This window comes from Bos grunniens, chromosome 10 (genome assembly GCF_055505025.1).
Source record: "Bos grunniens cultivar Pamir isolate PY7600 chromosome 10, Bosgru_T2T1.0, whole genome shotgun sequence".
Lineage (NCBI taxonomy): Eukaryota > Metazoa > Chordata > Mammalia > Artiodactyla > Bovidae > Bos > Bos grunniens.
The window spans coordinates 6,960,648-6,973,577 of NC_141174.1; the positions used below are offsets into that span (position 1 = coordinate 6,960,648).

The 12,930-nt window shown below is 43.0% G+C and overlaps 1 long non-coding RNA gene across 10 annotated transcripts in view; it reads left to right on the forward strand.

The window, feature by feature from the left end:
* Nucleotides 1–3,080: 3,080 nt before the first annotated feature.
* Nucleotides 3,081–12,930, forward strand: part of LOC147363893 (uncharacterized) — a 207,239-nt gene continuing 197,389 nt past the window's right edge. For 2 of the 10 annotated variants that reach the window (XR_015133598.1, XR_015133596.1), the window contains exons 1-2: nt 3,081–3,538; nt 10,003–10,152. This is a non-coding gene — a long non-coding RNA (uncharacterized LOC147363893). Of the gene's footprint in view, nt 3,539–10,002; nt 10,153–10,627; nt 11,996–12,930 lie in introns of those variants that run through there. The other 8 variants (XR_015133599.1, XR_015133600.1, XR_015133595.1 and 5 more) reach the window with 7 other exon arrangements.

The following is a 12,930-nucleotide window of genomic DNA, read 5'->3' on the forward strand; positions in this document are numbered from 1 at the left end:
CAGACACAGATATTTAATAAAGACTAATATACTAGCTTTGAACTTTGTAGGAAATGTCAAGCTAGGGAAGGAAGTTAGAGAATCATTGGTGTATCGGTGGTCATGGCTCTTAAAGAGAGGGAGTATAATGATAAAATGCTGAAGAGAGAATGCTGGGAAAGAGAGTCTTTATGAAATAAGCAAAGGAAAAGTTTTGGCTGAAAATGAGAAGGAAAACTCAGAAAAGGAATTGAAGGAAGATGAGACAGGTTTCTGAAATTCAGATGTTGGAGAAGCCTCCATCCATCCACAGGGAGCACCCAATCCTCAAGTATCAAAAGTCACAGGAAGGTCAGGCCAAGGATGAATGATTGAGGAAAATCTCATGTGTGTTTTGGAGTATCTTGGTTTTTAGTTGCTAAGTTGTGTCCGAATCTTGCAACCCCATGGACAGTAGTCTCCCAGGCTTCTCTGTTCATGGGATTTCCAAGGGCAAGAATACTGAAGTGGGTTGCCATTTCTTTCTCCAGGGATCTTTCCAACCTAGGAATCAAACACAGGTCTCCCGCATTGCAGGCAGATTCTTTTCCAACTGAGCTACAAGGGAATCTAAGAGGATCCAATAAACAGCTCTACTTTCCCTTGGCCAGCTGTGAATTGCTTATAAAGAAACGGAACAACAACAAAATAAATGTGTAATTACTAAGAAAGGCTAAGATGAAGGATGCAGCTTTGTGTGAAAGCTAATCAGACCCTGGAATAGACATGCTTGTCTTCCTGGCGATAAGCAACCTTGGGCCAGAGGAGGTCTCCCTACACTTGGGAGATCCCCAGAGGGGATGTGTGCCATGGAGCAGCGGGGAGAAGAACCACTCCCTGTGGATATCTTGCTCTCAGAAGGACACACAGAGTCCATAATTCATTGAGGGAGAGTGAGCAGGAGTAGGAACAAGGATGAGAGGGAACTCAGGTAGATGAAAATCAGATCCGCATGTTGCTTTTATTCCTTACTGAGCTGTTGGTGCATGGAAACACAGACTTGTAAACACTATTTCGCATGACTAACATTTCCCAAATTGTCAAAGCAAATCTGCTTGGTCCCACTCTGACTATCCCAGAGAGGCTGAACTGGCATTGCTGAGTTTGGCCAAGAGAATAGAGAATACCAGATTAAGGGAGGCTTATTTCAAGGGCACAGGACCCATGCATTTGCCTTGGGCTGTTATACTCAGAAGGGCCCTGGCTTGTGTTTAGTGATCTCTGGCTACAGTCCTGATACTTAAAATAAATTTATCTTTGAATCTTTGCTTGGCCTACACTGTCTCCCCACATCCTTAAGGAATATCCTTTGACTCTTGGACTCATCAGTCCTGATCACCTGGCTTCCCCCTCCTTGCTTCTGCTCAATGGCCAGCTCTTTCTCTGTTGCCCTACCCTCACCCCACAGGGTCCTGTATTAGGCACAGGGAGGGCAGGTATGGATCAGACATGGGTACCCTGCCACATCTTGGGATGATATCAACTCAAGTTCATGTGCCTGATGCACAGTGAGGTCAAGCAAACTGTATTGTCAGAGTTTGAAGCACAGAAAGTTTTACTGCAAGGCCATGAACAGAGACAAGGTGGCTTGTGCCCTAAAAAGCTAGGACCTCCCTGAAGTGTTTGGCAAAGCATTTTTTAAGGCCAAGTTGGAGGGTGGGTTCCCAGGGTACATGATCAGATTGTGCAAATTTCTCTGACTAGCTAATGATGAGGGAACAGGGTGTTTCCCTGTCTGTCCTTACCTCCAGGAGGCCTGAGCCCTGTGCTCTTGGTCATCAAGTAGTTAACATCTTCCATCTGAGAAGGGGAGGAATTCACATCAGCAAAACAACTCAGAGAATTTGCACCAAATACTATTAGTTAGAGCAGATGATATGGGGGCAGGGGAGAAATCTTGTCTCAGGAAAGCCTCATAGGGTCCTTCTCATTCACAATGAGAGATGGCTATAGTCATCTTTTTCCAGGGCTGGAAGTTTTTACTCAGTGACTGTGGGTGGAGAGTGATTCTTTTTATCAGTTTTTATCTGAGGGTATACCCCTACTAGAGATTGCAACCATTTGGTGGTCACTCAGATACAGCTTGGGAAGGTGGCCCTGGGAAGGGGAGATTGGATCTGCTTTGTCCCCACCCAGAGCATCAGTCCTTCAGCTGTGGGAACAACCCTGAGAGCAGTGTGCTGCTCTAAGCATCCTGGGATCACAGCCAAGACCAGGTCCAGGAAGCCTGGGAGGGTCTACACTGGCCGAGTGACTTCGTGGTACCCTGTGGTGCTGAATAGCAGACAGAAGACACAGGGACAGTTTGCAAGAAAGACCAGAGAAGAAAGAAAACAGTTTTATGTTGAACTGCAAGGAGATCAAACCAGTCAATCCTAAAGGGAATCAACCGTGCATATTCATTGGAAGGACTGATGGCTGACACTGAAGCTCCAATACTTGGGCCACCTGATGTTAATAGCTGATTCAATGTAAAAGACCCTGATGCTGGGAAAGGCTGAAGGCAAAATGAGAAGGGGGCAGCTGAAGATGAGATGTTAGAAAGCATCACTGACTCAATGGTCATGAATTTGAGCAGTCTGGCAGACAGTCAGCCTTCCTTGGTGGCTCAGGTGGTAAAGAATCTACCTGCAATGCGGGAGAACCAGGTTCAATCCCTGGGTTTGGAAGAGGCCCTGGAGAAGGAAATGGTAACCCACTCCAGTATTCTTGCCTGGAAAATTCCACGGACAGAGGAGCCTGGCAGGGGTACATACCATGGGGCCACAAAAGAATCGTCTTGACAGAGTGACTAAATAACAAGTCAGTAGTGTAGACTTTAAACTGCACTCTGCACCTAATTTCTCTAAGGAACTGTAGTTGATGCTGGTGGAGTGGGGCTGGGGGTGGGTGTGGGAGTGTGGTACTTAGTGCTATGCTGCGGCTTAGTTGCTCAGTCATGTCTGACTCACAGCGACCCCATGGACTGTAGCCCACCAGGCTCCTCTGTCCATGGGATTTTCCAGGTAAGAATACTGGAGTGGGTTGCCATGCCCTCCTCCAGGGAATCTTTCCAAACCAGGGATTGAACCCAGGTCTCTTGAATTGCATGCAGATTCTTTACCATCTGAGCCACCCAGCCAAAAAATGCCCCTTAAGTCTTTGGGACTTAGAAAGACCTTATCAGGAAGCATTTCCATGATCTCAGCGGTTGAGTTTGTTTCACACTTCGGGCAAAATGGTGATGATTAAGGAAGAGTTTAATTTTATCCAAGTGATCCTGCAGAAAGCATCATTTCCCCAGAAGATCACCAGCACCAGTGGGGGAGATAATCAATTAAGCAAGACATCAGGTTTCTTCAGGGAGTGGGAGAGAGCTTGAGATCTGATCAGAGATTCATAACAACCAGAGGACTGGAGCTTTAGGAACTAGCCCCCTTTTCTCATCGACTCTGTATTTCTTGGAGGATGTAAGACATTTGGAAACACCCGACTCTGCTGGGGAAAAGACGCAGGATTGAGTTTTCAGAGTCTGGTCTCGGTAAGCATGTCAGAATCCCCACTTCAGCAGCCGTAGAGTGATTGCAAGCATTGAATCAAGCACTGTTAGGGAACTTGGGAATTATCTGGAACCTAAGAGCCATGGTGGGAAGGGCAGGGCGGGGGCGGCGGGGGGGTGACTGTATAACACATGGGGTTTGGAGCCTGAGCAGCTTGGATATTTATATAAAGGTGACTCTGCGGCCACTCATGCTGCGGTGCACACATTACTCATTCTTTGATAATAAACCTGGAATTCAGCACTCTAGGGCTCTCTGGGATCCTTCCTCTTCTATTTCGAGTGATCAGCCCTACTTCCTCTCTCCTGATTTAACTAGCAGGTCAGCCTTTGGGAAAACGGTGTTAAAGGGAGAAATCTGTAAAATGACATATCATTTGGTGTGATTTTATGTCTTTTAAGAGGTCTTGGAAACAGCAGCCTATCTGTCCCCTTGTGTTTAGCTCAATTCTCCAAGCAACAAAATTTTGGAAGCAAACCACTAACACTTTTCAAACGGTTCCCTCTCAAAAGAGCATTAGGGATTTTATTCCTCAGACCAACAGAAGAGAGAAAAAAATGCCACAGCACTCAGCAGGGCAATTCAACTTTCACCAGCTGAGACAGAGTTAAGCCTTTAGAATTGTTGCCCCCTAAAGGAAAATAAAACCCAAGGAGAGGGAATTAAGATGATCTTGCATCATTAAGCAGTCATGTGCATTACTGAAACATGTTGCTTTCTTATTTGGCTATTAAGTATCACTTTGAGTAATGGCTCCAGAGAGCAAAATGCCAAAACAAAGGCAAAAGGAAATGTGAAAATATCAGGAATTTAAAAAAAAAAAAAAAAAATCAGAACTGAGAGGAATAGATGTTTCCTGCAATAAACTTGAAAAGTCATATTCATGCTTACATATATGTATATAAAATATACATTTAAAGCAGAAGAGAGAATCATGTCTCTTATAAAGTAATTTCTATAATCTGATGATTCTTGCTAGCTTTTACGACCCCTCCCTGTGTTCTGTAATAATTTATATCAGTGTATTCAACTTTTAGTTTAATCAAATGTAGAGGTATGTGCTCACTCATAATAAAATACATTCTGAAGGATTGCTTTCGGAAATTTTTGCACTTAGCTAGGAGTAGATGTTTCCTTTCCAAATCAGAGGGGGTAGGATTAATATATTGAGATTTTTGTAGCATAGCAAAATGAGAATGGGGCTGACAAAGCAGAATAGTTTGTCAAATATTTCATGTTGCCATTAGATGAGAATTGGCTCATGTGCCAACACCCAGTGGCTGGGGTGAGTGTGGGTGTGAATTATACATTTTGCTTATATAAAAACTTAATAATTCATGATAGTCTATGTCTTGAATTAAGACCTACTTCCAGGGCTTCCCTGGTGGCTCAGCTGGTAAAAAATCTGCCTGGGTTCGATCCCTGAGTTGGGAAGATCCCCTGGAGAAGGGAAGAGCTACCTACTCCAGTATTCTGACCTGGAGAATTCTGGCCGCAAAGAGTCAGACATCACTGAGCGACTTTCACTTTCCTGGCTCTGTAGTTTAGGGAACGAACTAATTAGCTGAATTTTTAATTAAGAGGAAGGTGGTGTATGTGATTATTATTTGGCTCTTTCTAAAGACCTCAGGAGACCAGAGCAGAAGGCATACGCTTATGCAAGGATGAAAGCGGGGCCACTCATGGGCATTCTCTGTAGGACAGCTCTTGCCTAAATCACAAGTAGTGGATGGCAATGTTGGAAATAGGTTGGAAGTTTTGAGGGAAGAATTGTAGTTTGATGAAGTGTTACTAAATATCCTTTGGTATGGTCAATCAGACAGTACCTTTATTATCCAGGTACTAATAATAAGTGCATCTGATAAAAATGTGTGAGAGATTGGGATCTAAGAGGTGTACTAAAATCAGTCTGTCTCCTGAGATTAAAAAAGGAAAAAAAAAGTTCAGAAGTAATTTGGATATCTTTATGTTAATTGTGGGCTTCCCTGGGGGCTTAGTGGTATAGAATCTGCCTGTCAATGCAGGAGACACAGGTTTGAGCCCCAGGTCGCAAAGATCCCCTGGAGAAGAAAACGGCAACCCATTCCAGTATTCTTGCCTGGAAAATCCCATGGACAGAGGAGCCTGGCAAGCTATAGTCCATGGGGTGGCAAAGAGTTGGACACAATTTATGGACTAAACAACACAAACAATGTTAATTGCAGTCATTAAAGGGACGGGGGAGCCTGGTGCACTGCCGTCTATGGAGTGGCACAGAGTCGGACACGACTGAAGCGACTTAGCAACAGCAGCTGCAGCAGCAACAAAACTCCCAAAATACTAGTGTGTTATTTAGGCTCATGCCTATGGTAAAAGGGGCTTCCCTGGTGGCTCAGATGGTAAAGGTAAAAAATCTGCCTGCAATGCGGGTGACCTGGGTTCGATCCTTAGATTGGGAAGGTCCCCTGGAGAAGGGAATGGGAATCTACTCTAGTATTCTTCCCTGGAGAATCCCATGTACTGTAGCTCACCAGTCTGGTCTGTCCATGGGGTCACAAAGAGTCAGACACAACTGAGCAACTAACACACACACACTATGGTAAAATATTTTGTATTGAGGTACAGTTAGGTACAGTTGGAGTTAATCACTGTTGGTTCTCATCCCTGGAAGTTCCCTGGGTGAAACCAGACCCTGTACACGGAGGGCAAGGAGACACCAAAGAAAGAGGCAGCCACTCCAATCTGATAGGTGGGAGGTTCAATTAGCAAGGGAGCTTCAGTTCAGTTCAGTTCAGTCGCTCAGTTGTCTCTGACTCTTTGTGACCCCATGAATCGCAGCACACCAGGCCTCCCTGTCCATCAGCAACTCCTGGAGTTCACTCAGACTCACGTCCATCGAGTCAGTGATGTCATCCAGCCATCTCATCCTCTGTCATCCCTTTCTCCTCCTTCCCCCAATCCCTCCCAGCATCAGAGTCTTTTCCAATGAGTCAACTCTTCCCATGAGGTGGCCAAAGTATTGGAGTTTCAATTTTAGCATCATTCCTTCCAAAGAAATCCCAGGGCTGATCTCCTTAAGAATGGACTGGTTGGATCTCCTTGCAGTCCAAGGGACTCTCTAGAGTCTTCTCCAACACCACAGTTCAAAAGCATCAATTCTTCGGCACTCAGCTTTTTTCACAGTCCAACTCTCACATCCATACATGACCACTGGAAAAACCATAGCCTTGACTAGACGGAACTTTGTTGGCAAAGTAATGTCTCTGCTTTTCAATATGCTATCTAGGTTGGTCATAACTTATCTTTCAAAGAGTAAGCGTCTTTTAATTTCATGGCTGCAGTGACCATCTGCAGTGATTTTGGGGCCCCAAAAAATAAAGTCTGACACTGTTTTCCCTGTTTCCCATCTATTTCCCATGAAGTGATGGGACCAGATGCCATGATCTTCATTTTCTGAATGTTGAGCTTTAAGCCAACTTTTTCACTCTCCTCTTTCACCTTCATCAAGAGGCTTTTTAGTTCCTTTTCACTTTCTGCCATAAGAGTGGTGTCATCTGCATATCTAGGTTATTGATATTTCTCCCAACAATCTTGATTCTAGCTTGTGCTTCTTCCAGCCCAGCGTTTCTCATGATGTACTCTGCATATAAGTTAAATAAGCAGGGTGACAATATACAGCCTTGATGTACTCCTTTTCCTATTTGGAACCAGTCTGTTGTTCCATGTCCAGTTCTAACTGTTGCTTCCTGACCTGCATACCTACAAGAGGCAGGTCAGGTCGTCTGGTATTCCCATCTCTTTCAGAATTCTCCACAGTTTATTGTGATCCACACAGTCAAAGGCTTTGGCATAGTCAATAAAGCAGAAATAGATGTTTTTCTGGAACTCTCTTGCTTTTTCCATGATCCAGCAGATGTTGGCAATTTGATCTCTGGTTCTTCTGCCTTTCTAAAACTAGCTTGAACATCAGGAAGTTCACGGTTCACGTATTACTGAAGCCTGGCTTGGAGAATTTTGAGCATTACTTTACTAGCGTGTGAGATGAGTGCAATTGTGTGGTAGTTTGAGCATTCTTTGGTATTGCCTTTCTTTGGGATTGGAATGAAAACTAACCTTTTCCAGTCCTATGGCCACTGCTGAGTTTTCCAAATTTGCTGGCATATTGAGTGCAGCACTTTCACAGCATCATCTTTCAGGATTTGGAATAGCTCAACTGGAATGCCATCACCTCCACTAGCTTTGTTCTTAGTGATGCTTTATAAGGCCCATTTGACTTCACATTCCAGGATGTCAGGCTCTAGGTGAGTGATCACACCATCATGATTATCTGGGTAGTGAAGATCTTTTTTGTACATTTCTTCTGTGTATTGTTGCCACCTCTTCTTAATATCTTCTTCTTCTGTTAGGTCCATACCATTTCTGTCCTTTATCGAGCCCATCTTTGCATGAAATGTCCTTTGGTACCTCTACTTTTCTTGAAGAGAGCTTACATAGGAGAATTGTCTTAGGCAGCTACAACATGAGTAGGTCTCAAGCCCACTACCCGGAATCTTGTTTATATGGAAGTGTTAACTCTGTTCAGTCGTATGTTCTGTCCCAATGCTCTCAACAACATCTTACTTTCTAAGGCTGGGTCCAGCTCCCGCTGTGGAAATAGTGGACAGAATGTACCTTCCAATTACAGGGAAGGGCGTGAAGCGCCTTTGATTTTGATTGGCTTGCCCAGATCCAGTTCACAGATATACTACTGGTCCTGTACTCTAGATGACCTCTTTGAACAATTACCTGTTTCCTTGTCATTTTCAATTACGCTTCTGAAATTTGTTTCCATCATGGCTCCACCAACTGATACAAACTGTATTTAGAAATTGTTTTAATGTTTATTTATTTTATCTTTGGCTTTGCTGGGTCTTCCTTTCGCGTGCAAGCTCTTCTTTAGTTGTGGCGAGAAGGGGCTCCTCTCCAGTTGCAGTGCACAGGTTTCTCCTTCAGCGGTTTCTCCTACTGTGGAGCACAGGCTTCAGGGCACTCGGGCTTCCGTAGTTCCAGCTCCCAGGGTTCCAGAGCGCAGGCTCAGTAATCGTGGTGCACAGGCTTAGTTGCCGCTGAGGACGTGAACTCTTTCCAGATCAGGGGTTGAATCTGTGTTTCCTGCATTGGCAGTCAGATTCTTTACAACTGAGCCACCAAAAAAGCCCCCACGACTATATTTTGATTAAGGCGGGAGTGGTGGGGGTGGCTGGGTGGGGGCAGAGATTTAGTTTAGGTCAAAGTTTCTCTTAATTTAAGGAGAATTTGGAGTCGCATTTACATTTGTACTGTAGATTCATTAAACCTGATGACTTTCAAAGTCTACTTTCCACCTCATGGGTATACTACTTCTACTATTACTTCTTCTACTAGGAAGAAAGAGATAAACGTAAAAGTATCAAAAGGATCAGTTATTCTAGAAAGTAATTTTTAATTACAGTGTGATTAGGCAGGAATAGTCTCTTTCCCCAAATCGTCCTTCTAAATTGGAGAATTAAAAAAATAAAAATTCCCCCATAGGGTTATTTTACTTAGCTGAAGCTTTGGAAAATTCTTGACATTATAGAAGGCTCACATAATACAAAATATATTGACATTATGAGGTATTAATAGAAGAATACTTTGATTTCTTTTATATCCTTAAAAATCCAAAATTGAGAGAGCAGAGATATTCCAAATATCTGAGAAATTTTGAGACACAGTTTTAAACTTTTTATTCAGGCAAAATAGAGCCTGAACCATTTTTATGGAGGAATTGTCTAATATTTTGTGTATGTAGGTCAGTTTCATAAATAAAGGATTGAAAATGACACATCTGCTATTGTAGAAGTTCAAATTTTGCTGTTATGTAGATTTTTAAAAATTAAAAAAAAAAACAACTTTAAAATCTTAGTTATACAACTGACTTATTGGATTAGAAATGTTAGTCCCTTTAGTCAATGTAGTCAAATTTAGCATTATTGAAGAAATTACAACAGAACTCCTGCCTCATTGCACAAATCAAAATATCAGGTCTTAGAGTCAAACTCAGTCTTAATGTTTAGTCTGAATTAATAGATTAATGTCTTGTTAACTCTGGCTGAGCTCCTTGGCACAGAATCACTTCTACATAGTCAGGTAATTGACATAACAGCTTAAACAAATCTCTTTACCTGAGACAGTTATCTAATCACATCAAGTATCTGGCTTCATCTCTTCTGCTGCATGAGGTTGACTGACTTCTGTGTGGCCTTTCTGGCTTTTGTGTATTGTGTTTTTTAATTTGCTTCTGTTATACCCAGCTGGGGGTAAGAAAGGTGCTGAGCTGTGAGCACTGACAACCATAACTTGCAGAACATGGGATTCCAGTGTTGGGGACAATTTGAGTTGACTCAGCCATCCTGGGACCCAGGTTGGGTGTCTAACTTCCATCTGTGGCCTGTTCTTCATTCCTCAGGGACAGATCAAGGCGCTCCTGCACCTGGCAAGCAATGCAACATTAGAGCTCAGCCGAGAGGAAAATAGGTAATCTTTTTCTCTGAACCCAGCTGGCATTCAACACACTCTTTGAAACAAGAGGACTGATAGCCCAGTAATTTTAATCCAGGTTAGTATGCATTTTTAATAAAACTACAGAAAACTGTTCTTCATCCATGCCCATTTCTACTGTATTACTGCTCAAATTTTGGTGCTCATATTTGTTGTGGGAAGTAACAAATATATGTAGTTTCTTGAAATAAGAACTTTGGCTCTTGAAACCATTTCTCCTCTGCAATATTCAAATCCTAAAATTAATCATTCTCTCTGGAGTCTCCGTATCCCAGTTAAGGGTCTCAAAAATGTTCATTACTTGAAATGTAGCCAGCTGGGGTTTTAAAAGTTTTGATCATGAAGGATTTAGAACAGAACGGGAATTCTTCCTTATAGGGAAAGCTGACGTCCTTAGCGGTTGTCAAATGTGGTCCTGTCGCCGCGTGAATTTCTAGGGCAAAGCCCCAAGAATGTGTTAAAGCTTGAGCACTGTCTGCAACAGAAAAAGTCAAAGAAGCTGTCCATTGAGATCAGTATGCTCTGGATTCCAGGTCCAGCCTTCTCCACAGAGCGGTGGCTGTGTTTGGACCTTTGAAAATGTGCGTGACTTTGGTGTGTTCTGCGAGGTGGTGACCCTCAGCTGCTACATCCTTCCTTGCTGGTGTTGGCTCATCTGCCGCTCATGCTTGCTCTTGACCTCTGACATCTAGGCAGCTCCCTTCAACCTACTGTCTCCACAGCAACGGCTCGTATTCTCAGCTTTAATCTTGGTTTTCTCAATTTTCACCATTAACCCCATTTCCCTGAGCTCAACACTTCTGAGGGCGGGGGTAGATCCTGACAGTGCTTCTCAGTAAAGGTTTTCAGGTTAATTTATAGCTCATTGGAGCCTCTATTCACTTCACACCCTGCTTCCTTCGAGTGTTAATATTTGTATTTTTTTAGCTTTTTTATTTCATATTGGAGTATACTTGGATAACAATGCTGTGGTAGTTTCAGATGCACAGCAGAGTGCTCAGCCATACATACACATGTATTCATCCTCCCCCAAACTCCTTTTCCAACCAGACTGCCACATAACATTGAACAGAGCTCCCTGTGCTACATAGTCGGTCCTTGTTGGTTATCCATTTTAATTTTATTTTTTATATAATTTTATATAATAAAATAAATAGTATATAATTGTATAATGTATAATTTATATTATTTTATTTATTTAACTTAATTTTATTTATTTATTTACTTTTGGCTCTGCTGGGTCTCTGTTGCCGCACAGGCTTTTCTTCAATTGTGATGAGTTGGGGTTACTCTCATTGTGGTATGTGGGCCTTTCCTTGTGGTGGCTTCTCTTGCTTCCGTTCCCAGGTTCTAGAGCACAGGTTCGATAGCTGTGGCACACGGGCTTAGCTGCTCTGTCGCATGTGGGATCTTCCCAGACCAGAGATCGAAACTGTAGCTCCTGCGTTGGCAGGAGGAGTCTTTACCACTAAGACACCATAGAAGCTGGGTTACCCATTTTATATATAGCAGTGTGTACACGTGGATCCCAAACTCCCTAACTAGCCCTTCCCCTTGACAAGCATGTGTTCCTTCTGTAAGCCTGTGAGTCCATTTCTGTTTCGTAAGTTCTTTTGTATCACTTCTTTTTAGATTCCACACATAAGGCACACCATACCTTATTTCTCTTTCTCTGACTTACTTCACTCAGTATGCCAGTCTCTAGGTAGTTACTCCCGTGAGCAGTGAGTGTAGACCTGTCATGGTGGACTACATAGATGCCTGCTCTCAAGGACCATGAGTTTGAAAGTGAGAGGAAGGGTACCTAAGACACCTGCCTCAACATAGCTTGACTGTGGATGCCGTCACCTTCCTTTTCATTCTCTGTTCTATGTCAGTGTGGCAGAATATCCAGAATAGTCTTGTCTTTGCCTCCTTGAGACATGCCACCAAGCAAGCATGTGGATTTCTTGGCTCTCCAGGTCCTTCCCGGAAGTCTGCTTCAAATCATGCAGAATCTGTTAATTTCTGTCATTCTTTGCAGACTTTCAAATTAGACTGAAACTATTTTGTAGCAAGAGCCATAGGCAGCCTTAGCACTTGGGCCACATTCTAATTTGGAGCTGTTTCTAGATTTTCTGGATATGATTCTAAGGAGAAGCACGCAGATGATTTAAAAAATAAGTGTGATAATTAGGTGGGCTTCCCTGGTGGCTCAGTGGTAAAGTATCTGCCTGCAATGCAGGAGACCCAGGTTCCATCCCTGGGTCAGGAAGATCCCTTGGAGAAAGAAGTGACAGCCCACTCCAGTATTTTTGCTTGGAAAATCCCATAGGACAGAGGGGCCTAGGGAGCTACAGGCCATAGAGCAGCAAAGAGTCGGACATGACTTAACAACTGAACAAGGACTTGTTAGTTATGTGACTTCAGAGTCTTGTAAGAGTCTTGTAAGAGAGACACATAGCATATTTTTGGTTTTGCTTACGTGAATCTATTCTGTGGGGCCAACTCTTCAGACTGTCCTGTGCCAGGCACCATGGAAGTTGACTCTCTAATGAGCATTTAGAGACTGGAAGAATATTTTAGTTTCCTGCTCTACTTTTGTCTTTGGAAGAAGATAATTAGTTCTTCAATGAAACTATGCATTGCATGTTTTTTCAAGCCAAATATATGAGCTGAAATCAATAAAGAGGCCAACAATTTAGCTATTTTAATCTTAAGAGAAAAGAAAGGAAGGAAAGAAGGAAAAAATAGAGAGGGAGAGAAAGAAAGGAAGGAAAGAGAGAAGGAAGCCAGGGAGGGAGGAAGGGAAAAAGAAAGAGGGAAGAAGGGGGGAGGAGCCTGGAAGCTGGCTGAA